The sequence below is a fragment of the Euleptes europaea genome, chromosome 12 (assembly GCF_029931775.1).
Source record: "Euleptes europaea isolate rEulEur1 chromosome 12, rEulEur1.hap1, whole genome shotgun sequence".
NCBI lineage: Eukaryota > Metazoa > Chordata > Lepidosauria > Squamata > Sphaerodactylidae > Euleptes > Euleptes europaea.
The window spans coordinates 22,087,818-22,098,959 of record NC_079323.1 but is presented as its reverse complement, the minus strand read 5'-3'; positions in this window follow the sequence as shown (position 1 = coordinate 22,098,959).

The window sequence follows — 11,142 nt, the reverse complement described above, 5'->3', positions numbered from 1 at the left end:
AAACATCACTTCCCAACTATAATAAAATTGGAACAGGGTTTCCACCAGAGATTGGGTTTCTGTTTTATCACTAACAGTGTCAAGAGTCTTGTTTACTGCTGCACAACAAATAGACACAAATGCCTCTCTTTATTAGCCAGCCACTAAAAGATTGGGTTTTGTTTTGCATGCGTTAAGTCGCTTTCTGCTGCACCAGGGCCTCTCGAGCTGCGTTGTGAAATGACAGCTTTGTTCCAGCTCTTTAAAAACTTTCTTTCAGTGCTAATTGCTAAATTCTGGCTCACTGACAGATTATTTCCCCCCACAGAGACAACTGATTGTGTAGTCTACACAAGGAGTTGTTTTGAACATTGCTTCCTCGTGGGAAGAATAAACATATTGTTCAAAATATCTGAGCAATATGAATGGTTCAGTATGTGAATGGTTGTTCTAACTCTGAATGTACCTCAAATATGGGAAAGTTAAACTGTAGATGAAGTTTGGATTGGTGGAAATAGAGGGTGATGTCTGTAAGATTGGTTGTGTCCAAGACTGCTAGGTCATCGGATTGTTAAATAAAGATGAGATTGGATTGCATGGGGTATGGCTTGGATCCATTGGAAGATTTCATGGATGGAAGGGATTTCCATCAGCAGTCTACTACTTCCTCCCCTCTACCAGTGCAAATGACCACTTGAATGCTTCTCCTGGGGGGTACAGGAACAGCATGAGGGGGGAGTTGGAGAAAATCACCCCCTTTTCTAGTGGTAGACACCCCCCCCCAGTGAATCCAAGCCTGATTCCCCCCCCCTACCTGGTGAGTGTATTTTCAGGGAGGTGTGTTTGCCAGTGTGGTGTAGTGGTTACGAGTGGTGGTTTGGAGCGGTGGAGTCTGATCTGGAGAACTGGGTTTGATTCCCCACTCCTCCACATGAGCAGCAGAGGCTAATCTGGTGAACTAGATTTGTTTCCCCATTCCTACACACGAAGCCAGCTGGGTGACCTTGGGCAAGTCATGCTCTCTCAGCCTCACCCACCTCACAGGGTGTCTGTTGTGGGGAGGGGAAGGGAAGGGGATTGTAAGCTGGTTTGATTCTTCCTTAAGTGGTAGAGAAAGTCGGCATATAAAAACCAACTCTTCTTCTTCTAATTGGCACCACTGCAGGCTTTAAGGCAGATTTTGAATTGGTGAGACTGGGAGTTCAAAGAGCACTTGCTGCTGCTCCTGCTGTTTTTAGGCCATTGTAGTTTCAGTGCATCAGTGGAATAAGAAATATAAACAACCACACATTGTTACAACATTTTATCACATAGGGTTGCCAGGTCCCCCATAGTCACCGGTGGGGAATGGGAGGGTAGGGTTGCCAGATCCAGGTTGGGAAACTCCTAGATATTTGGGGATGGAGCCGAGGGAGGACAAGGATGTCAGTGGAGTACAAGGCCATAGAGTCCACCCTCCAAAGCAGCCATTTTCTCCAGGGGACTTGACATCTCTAGGCTGGAGATCAGCTGTAATACCAGAGGATTCACAGGTCCCACCTGGAGGCTGGCATCCCTATTATCACATGTGCAATATTCTTAGAAAGGTAGCCATATGTAGCATACAGGTGCATTTAAGTTAATAAATTAACTGGCTAAAATTGCAGACAGATCATCTAAAAACGATTGAATTGATTAACAGCTTTGTGCTCCTTCTCCCTGGCTGCTTGGGTTCACTCTCAGATTCATCCTCGGTTTTCTGCTAGAATCATAATGTACAGTGTGTGCATTAATTTTATTTGGCTTAACTTGGTTTTCCTTTTGTTCAAGTTCCTGAAGAAAGAGCAAATTTTGGCTTATTTTTTATCTTCTAAAACATGGTTGGAACATGCTTTGATTGATGAAATATCTCTTGATGAAATATCACACAAAATGTTTCCTGCACAGGGACCAAAGGTCATTCCATTTCAGTGGCCTGGCACAGCAGAATTTTTCAGTGAATTGCATCCTTCCACAGGAGCTACCGTAGTTAGCTAAAACTAACACAGATGTTTAACTGAGGCCTCATGAAGGAAGCAACGTTCTGTGTGCTAGACCCAATCCCTTCAGTATATTACTCCCTTCAGTATATTGGGCCCTCTATCCAAACACAACTCCACTCATAATAGTGGTTTGCTAGGTTTATTCAGAGCCTGCAGTATGCTAAAAGAAGAAGAAGTTGTACAGTTGCACAGAAGTGATATAGTCTCTGCCCAGAGGTTGAAAACACTTAAACAGAATATAAGTTTTGTTCCTTTTTGCTGACTAAACATGCTCTGTCATTCATTGCAAAATAAGCTTTCTGGAGCAAATGTTTTAAATCATTTGTAATTACTCAATGTATTACCTACTAGTAAGGCTGAAGGGAATGTTTAGCCCTAGAGACAGGTGGAGAGTAAATGGGATATAAGAGATTTAGTAGATTGTTTAGCGCATAAATACAGCTCTGCAGTAATGAAAATGGCTTTCTGCAATCTCTCATGTACTATGCAAGCAAAGCTATTTCTCCACACCTGTTTATATGTCATGGTGATCACTAGTGGAAATAAGAACTTTAAAGATCTAGTTATTTGCCCTCATAACAATCAGGTTTGACAACTGTTGCGTGTTCTGATGGGGCCTGCCTTTGAAGATGGTTTGGAAGTGCCAACTGGTTCAGAAGGCGGGGGCCAGGGTTCTTGCAGGTGCTGGTCACCTCAAGCACATTGAACCATCTTGTGCCAACAGCATTGACTGCCCAGGTCCATAATACCTGGTTGACTGCTTCCATCCATGTTAGTAGCTCATGCTCTGAGGTTGGGTGAGGGAGACTTACTTATTGCAGGAACCCTACTGGAGAAATCTGATAGGTGGGAATTGACATGAAAATATCCTTGGTACCTGCCCCCTGCTCTTTCAGCACTAGCTCTCCCTTGTGCTTCCTTAGAGGCCTTCCCTCATCAAATTTTGTTTCATTCCAGAAGACTTTTTAAAAAGTTAAATCTTGTACCTGTAGTAACAACAACAACTTTTATTTATATCTTGCCTTCCCCCGGCAGCACCAGGCTCAGGGTGGCTAAAAGCATAATATAAATATCAATACAACAAATTCCAATGTAATACAATTAAAAACATTATAACGCGCTGACTCAGCGCATCAGTGGCACTGATATAAATCCTTAGAAGGAGAGCAGGTATTTAGTGGCCTTTATTCAGTCTAATTCCCGTTCTCACGGGTGGGAAAAGAATGGAACACGAGGGAGAGAAGAGGAGGAAGCCAGCTTCTAGATTTATAATGGCCATGGTTGTCTATTTTTAACTGTGTTGTATGGATTGCAATATTGCAAGCCTCCTTGAGCATTTATTTTTAAATAGAAAAGATAGGGTACTGATGTCCTCAAAAACGTTTTAAAATTCACAACAGAATTTAATCTGATCATTTTTGGACTGCTCAGGTTTGGGAATACATTTCTCTGTTATGGCCTTTTGGTTTTTTGTTTCAATCCAATTTATTTATTTTCTACTTACTAATTCTGAAAAATGCTTCTGCTTTACAAACATAGCATATGATCATTAATAAGTGATTTGACAATAGCTTTTTAAATGTACTGGAATTTCATTTATCTTAGAAGATAAATCCAGTGTTTAATTAGTAAACTTTTAGAAATCTGTCTCAATTTTGCTTGACAATTAGCAGTGATAATTGGTAGATCTCCCTGCTTCCCCTGTCTGAGCAGATGGTTCAGTACCCAGACTCTGGGAGATAGAAATGCTGAATTAGAGCCTGTGCCTGATTAAATAATATTTGCAGACAAAACACCTGACATGTGTCAGCGCAATTCTCTTGGTGCCAAAGACCAAAGGGATTTGGCTGATTAGGAACACGAGAACAAGCAATGAAAATAAAAACAGGCTGATTGGGGGGGGGGAATTGAGCCTATACATCAATTTATAGACCTTTGTATCTTATGTACTGCATTATCAGTGCTAATAGTTTTGACCAAGCCCAAGAAGGGCTGTGTTTCAGAAAGCCATCATTCAGACAACTAGTAATTAATGCAGAGTAAGGGGGTTGTATGGGGGTTGTGTCTATTGCAATTTATCCCCTTGTTTGCTTGTATTCTGCCATCTCAAACAATTGGAGTTTGTTCAGTTTTGGGCACTGCAATTTAAGAAGGGTGTAGACAAACTGGGACGTGTCCAGAGGAGGGCAACAAAGATGGTGAGGGGTCAGGAGACCAAGTCCTATGAGGAAAGGCTGAAGGAGCTGGGTATGTTTAGCCTGGAGAGGGGAAGACTGAGAGGTGATATGATAACCATGTTCAAGTACCTGAAGGGCTGTCATATAGAGGACGGTGCCAAATTGTTTTCTGTTGCCCCAGAAGACCAGAACCAACAGGTTGAAATTAAATCAAAAGAGTTTCTGTCTAGACATTAGGAAGAATTATCTAATAGTCAGAGCGGTTCCTCAGTGGAACAGGCTTCCTTGGGAGGTGGTGAGCTCTCCTTCCCTGGAGATTTTTAAGCAGAGGCTAGATCCGTGTTGGCGAACCTATGGCACGCGTGCCACTTCCAGCACGCGTAGCCCTCTCTGCCGGCACGCGCGGGTGAGCTCTAAAAGGCCTCCCGGGTCGTCTGTGCCCCTCCCTCTCTCAGCTGAGCTCCCCCCCACCGTGCGTGCGTCGGCGCGTCAGCTTCCTGCCACGCACGCGGCTGGCTTCTTCCTCTTCCCCCCCTCTTGCCCCGCAACAGCTGCCAGGCGGCGGAGAGGCCAGCAGCAACGAGGCCAGGCCTCCTCCTCCAGGCTCCAGCAGCAGCTCCTCCTCGCCGCCTTCCTCCTCCTCGTCCCCCTCAGGTGGCTCCCAACAGTCCAGCTCCAGGCTGCCGCCGCCATCGTCCTCCTCCTCAGGTGCCTCTCCCCCGGCCGTTTTCGCCCGCCGCCTCCTCCTCCTTCTCAGGGTGCTCGCGGAGGGCCAGGCGGCCCCTCAACAGCCGCGCATCCGTCAGATAAAGGCCTGCCGTCTCTCGCCATCCTCCCCCTCCCCCACTCGCCCTCATCCTTGACTCCTGCGGTAAGCTTGTGGGGTAGCCGGAGCCACCCTCGAGTCCTCCGGCTTGGGCGTGCCTGCGTGGCCTCTGCCTTCTCCCTCCCCGCCCTCTAAGGTCGCCCGCAGGCTGGCGGGGTTGCAAGTGTTGGCGCTTTCGCCCTTGCTGCCCCCTCCTCCCCTGCCCCCAACAGCCAGCTGGGAGGTGCCCGATGCCGCCGCGCCGGGGCCCAACGTCTCTGCCGTCCCGCGCCGTTACCTCGCCACCTCCCCAGAGCTGCTGGTAAGGGGGGGGGGGAGAACTTCAGGTGTGCGCCCTGGAGCAAGTCCTGGGTGGGGCTTGAGGCCCGACCCAGGACACTTTCTTTCTTCCTTCCATCCTTCCTTCCATCCTTCCTCCCTTTCTTCCCCAGTTCCTTCCTTCCTTCCTCTCTTTCTTCCTTCCCCAGTTCCTTCATTATCTTTCCTTTCCCCAGTTCCTTCCTTTCTCCATCCCTCCCCCTTCCCTTCCTCTACTGGGGCTGCCAACCTCCAGGTGATGGCTGGAGACCTGGCAACCCTAGCAATAATGTCCAGTGGCTGAGCAGAGGACGAGTCCTGGAGAGATGCATGCCAAATACAAACAACTTTTTATTGAAAGGTAAAAGTTTGCATCATTGAAAGCTCTGTTATTGTTTTTTTCTTTTAACGCAAAATATGTGAATGTATGAGTTGTTTTTTCTAAACTAAAACCTCAGTATTCAGGTTAAATTGCCATATTGGCACTTGGCGATAAATAAGTGGGTTTTGGGTTGCAGTTTGGGCACTCGGTCTCTAAAAGGTTCGCCATCACTGGGCTAGATGGTCATCTGTCAGCAATGCTGATTTTATGACCTTAGGGAGATCATGAGAGGGCATCTTGGCCATCTCCTGGCTATGGAGTATGGGTCGGTGTGTGTGTGTGGGGGGATGTGGTTGTAAATTTCCTGCATTGTGCAGGGGGTTGGACTAGATGACCCTGGCGGTCCCAACTCTGTGATTCATCATGTGAATGAAACAAGTTTATTGTTGGCTTCCTGAGCTCCCTCTCCTCTTTAAATGCACAAAGAGACAAGATTGAAGACTTCCTGCTTACAAAGACTTTCATCTGACAACAGGTTGTGAGCTGGTGTAGTCATTTGGGTGCTAGAATCCCAGTTTGTGGAAGAAACTCCATTTAGTTAAAGCTCCTGAATTCTATTGCCCTCTGGAATAGACATATTTATGTAATTATTTACAGAGTTTATATCCCACCTTTCAGCCCTTACTAGGGCCGCCAAGGCGGCTAACAATTTAAAAAGACTTCCCAAGATGCTCAGAGGCAAAAATGCTGCAGTACTGCAGTCCAAGCTCTGCTCACGACCTGAGTTCGATCCCGATGGAAGTTGGTTTCAGGCAGCCGGCTCAAGGTTGACTCAGCCTTCCATCCTTCTGAGGTCGGTAAAATGAGTACCCAGCTTGCTGGGGGTAAAGGGTAAACCCAGTCCTCTTCAGCTCCGCCCCAAAAACCTCCCGCTGCTGGCGAAGAGGGACCTGGCAACCCTAGCAGTTACTATAGAAAAAGATAGAATAAATATTTGTGCTTCGAGATATGATTGCTCCCTCCAACCACAGTGTGGGACTAGTCCACTTCTGTCTCCTTCAGCTACCTGAACTTCAAGTGCGAAAATGCACGGTCGCTTTAGCCTCCTTTATTCCTTGTTTCATCCAGGATTGAACACATGTTCGGCAAAACGCATGCATTCGATCCTGGCTGAATCCTGGCTGAAACAGGGAATAAAGGAGGCTAAAGCGACCGTGTGTTTTCGCCCTTAAGTGTCAGCAGCTGTTGAGCGAGGTCATTTGGAGTTCTGGTTCCTTGAGGAAACCCCAAGCTATGGAAACAGAGTACTGTGGCTGAAGGAGGCCCTGTGAGACTTTTCAGTTCTTGGAATATACATATGAGACTGCAAAGAGTCTCTTTACACTCTTTCCATCCTGGCTCTCAGGCTTCATCACGGAATATGTCATATGAATGTCTTAAACCGGAAATGCAGAGACTTTGACCCCACGCTCATCGTGGGGCATTAACTGGGCTAAAGGCGGACTTTTTGGCAGAAAAAATGGCTGTTCTTCCATCTCATTGATGACAACACATGCTGTCTTTACTGTCTAAATTTCTGCATGACAACCTGCTCTATATATGCATGAAGGAGAGTTTTGAGAGCCAGTGCCTTGTGGTTGAAGTGTCAAATACCTGTTCCGCCACTGGGTGACCTTGGGCAGTCACCCTCTCTCAGCTTCAGCTACCTCACAGGGTTGTTGTAAGGGCAAAATAAGAATGGAAGAGACCATGAATACCCCTCTGAGTTCCTTGGAGGGAAGGCCAAGAGAAAACAAAACTCTGGTAAGCAAAATACTCCATAAAACCCAATTAAAACACTCTTCACCCTCCTGAGCTTTTTCAAAACAAAGATGCTCTACTGATGGTATCAGAAATTTTAAAACGTATGCTCATTTCTCCACTTTTAGAGGGATGATACTGTTTTGTCAGTGAAGCTTATATTAACGGACGTTTTTGGAAAATTTGTATTGCTGGTTAAGAGTGGCTCAAGAAGACACAAATCTGCTCTGAAACATTAACTGCAGAGCTAATGTCACCCTCCGTCAACTTGTCGTGGAGGGCTTATTCAGCATTCATGAATGTGCAGCCCTGGGCCAATATTTTTTTATTTTATTTTAAAGCTTCTGTCCATGTGAGATATTTAACAGCTGAAATGTATTACTTCAGATAGGTGAAAATTTATAACTCACTGCTGGCGTCCTTATCCAGCTTAACTGATGGGAGTACATCTGTGAATTTCAAAAGGATTAAGACTGAATACTAAGTAATAGAATCAATCAGGAGATTCTTTAAGAATCTCAAGGGCCTCCCGGCACAGGCTAGTTGGCTGAATGGGGCACAAGCAGTTGTTGCCGTGTGGATCCTAGAGATGATACTAAGGAGATAAAGCAGTACCTTTAATTGAACTGTTTCTGTTGGTTTAGGAATATGTACGCTTTGGTTTTACAATAGAATGTGCTTGCATTAGAATACTATCTCTAACAACCTATTCTTAAAGTTGCCAGCTCCTGGTGGAGAAATTCCTGGAGATTTTGGGTATGGAGTCTGGAGAGGATAGAGTTTGGGGAGAGGAGGGATCCTGGTGAGGTATAATGCAAACAGCCATTTTCTCCAGGGGAACTGATCTCTGTCACCTGCAAATCAGTTGTGATTCTGGGAGATCGCCAGGCCCCACCTGGAGGATGGCACCCCTACCTATACTGGATTTGCACATTCTTTTTCAAAGCTAATGAAGATCGGCTGTGCAATTAGTATTCTAAAAGTGCAATCCTAAAGCCTTCTGAGACCATTGTAGACCTTATACCCTTCTGAGACCATTGACTTCAATAGGCTTAGAAGACCATAATTCAGTTTAGGATTCACCGCAAAGTAACTGGAGTCAGGATTTTTTTTAGTGGTATACTGACCCCAGGCAGGGAAAATCTTGGATAATTAGGAATATGTTGTGTTGCTTCTAAGAGAATGTTCTTTATGACAGTGATAGAAGTGGGGGTAATTGCAGTCTTTTGTATCTGTTTCTGTGTAACTGGTTGGATTTTTGTTGTGTGTTTTCTTGTTTATTTTAGCATGCTGTACTAGCTTAGGCTAGCTGGTTCATCTAGCATGTTGTTCTTGGTCCAGCACTAGCCAAATGCAAATGTTGCAGAGTCGTAACAAGGTAGGGGACGGTGCTTGAAGACGTAGTCATGGAACAGTGTGGAAGCTGGGCTGGGCTGGTGCAAAGTGTTGTGTCACCTTAAGGAAGTGACATCCATTGCCTTCTGCTGCACCATTCCACTAATCAGCATGCTACAAAAGTAATTAAGGGTTTGTTACATTGACAAAGTGCCAGTAGAGTTAAATTCTCTGAACCTGAGTACAGGGTCTTAAAAACACATTAGGGTAGTCTCAGCAGGGGTGTTACAATATATTACAATATTTTAATGAAATATATTGTAAGCATTTGTGAAGTAAAAAAACCAGAGGAAATGGAAGTTGCTAATAACATCTTATTAGAGCTTATTTAAAATAAATTTGTATGACGGTTCTCCATGGAATCAGATTCAATAAGACTACTGTTTTTAGGGCCATTTTACCCAACCGCACTGGTCTGTTGTGAATTGCAGCATTTTGCAATGGTCATTCAGTTTCTTAAGAATACATTCTGCTTCAGACAATCAAATGACACTTATTTTGGCCCACAAAACTTCCTGCAGTGGGCTGTATGGTTACAAAATGTGGGCAGAAATGTGAATTGGAAACATGCACCCCACCAACAAATTCTGAATGCATTTGCTCAACCTAACTTCTTTCCACTGCTGATTTGATTATAGCGTATGAACTGACTCTTATTTTTGTAATGCCTTCCATTTTTATTCTAGCTTCTGTTTATTTCTTGGTTTTAAAAACTCCTCTCAGAAAGTAAGTTTAAATAATAAATAAATAAAAAATATTCTCAGAAAGTAATTTTAGACCTTTTTAAAGCAATTTAACCGTGCCATCCTAAGCATAGTGACACCCTTTAAAGCCCATTTTCAATGGACTGGGGTGTGTGTGTGTGTAAAGTGCCATCAAGTCGCAGCCAACTTATGGTGACCCCAGCAAGAGACTTTCAATAGCATATGAAGACGCGTTATACCAAGTCAGGTTGCTGGTCCATTCAGTATGGTCTATTGATACAGGCCACAACACTCTGAGATCTCAGGCAGAGAGAGGTGGTTTCCCATCACCATCTGCCTGAGATTCATCAAGTGATGATGCCCTCATCTGAATTTGAGATCTTCTGCATGCGAAGTATGTGCTCGGCCACTCCTCATATTGTGGGATCTCTTTCTGTTTTGGTGTTAACCTCCATGACATTAGCATATTTCTGTTTGTTAGTTGGGCTTATCTTTTCTGGGTCTGATAATGGCTTAACTGTTAGTTGTAGCTTTAAGCCACCATTGTGTCGTTAGCTACTAAATGTAGATCTGTGAAACAAAATCATGCTGGTCTTTCCCCATGAAGATATTCGTTCCTGAATTGCCTTGTGATCCATGCCAATGAGAATTTAGAGGAACCATTCGACTGTGGTAATAAAACGTTGCTGTACTGTAGTGCAGTAGTGATTACTGATTATTTTTTAAAATCTTCAAGCGAAACAAAAGCAAGGGAAATGGTGGTTGACAGAGGAAAGGGCACACAAACTTCCTGTGTAGATGTGATGGAGATGATGACTGGGAAGCAGAGAATCCTCACCATTTGGATGAACCCTGGGCCCATAGTGCAAGCCAAGCAGTTGTGTGTACCCTGTAGCTCTTTTGCCCAGAAAGCAGTCAAGTTAAGACTCCTGTGTGAAATCCCACAAGTAAGTACTTTTGCCTTGCCGGCATCACATTTAACTTAGGACTTTGTTCCTTTGACCCACATATTCCAGTTTCATTTTTCATAAAATACCTCACTCCAGCTTTCGTTTCAAGTGACTGGGAGGCTGCCTCCCCCCACTGGAGAAGCTGTGGGAGGAGACTTTTTTGGGCACATTAAAGGAGAACACATTTTACCCCAGGAATTCAGAGTCCCAGTCTGCATTATGACATCATAGCGTGGTCTGGCTTTCCAGTACTTCTTTTGAACAGGTTGCTAAATTCAGCCACTGGGCAATCCTGTTCTGCCAAAACCACATTCCTGAGCTAAGCCAAATTGTGACTTTGCACAGATTAAACTGCATGAGGGAGCCTCACCTGAAACATGCAGTGGCCAAAGAGTAGCTTAACCCTAGGGATGGGGATGGGATGTTCAGCAAGGCAGTTGCTCTAATTCATGTGGAATCCAAGACCTGCTATTTCCTACTTAGCATAGTGGGAGATGCAGCAAACAAAAGGTTCCCGGCAGCGCTGAAAATCTTGACAGATGGTGCCCACGAGGCTGTAGATGGCCTAAATAGCCAAACTATTATGTGAGGAATTTTCAAGGCATATTCTACCAGAGAGATTAGGGAGGACAGGTGGGTGGCTAAGTCAAGAGTGGGAGGAGGAAGATGGC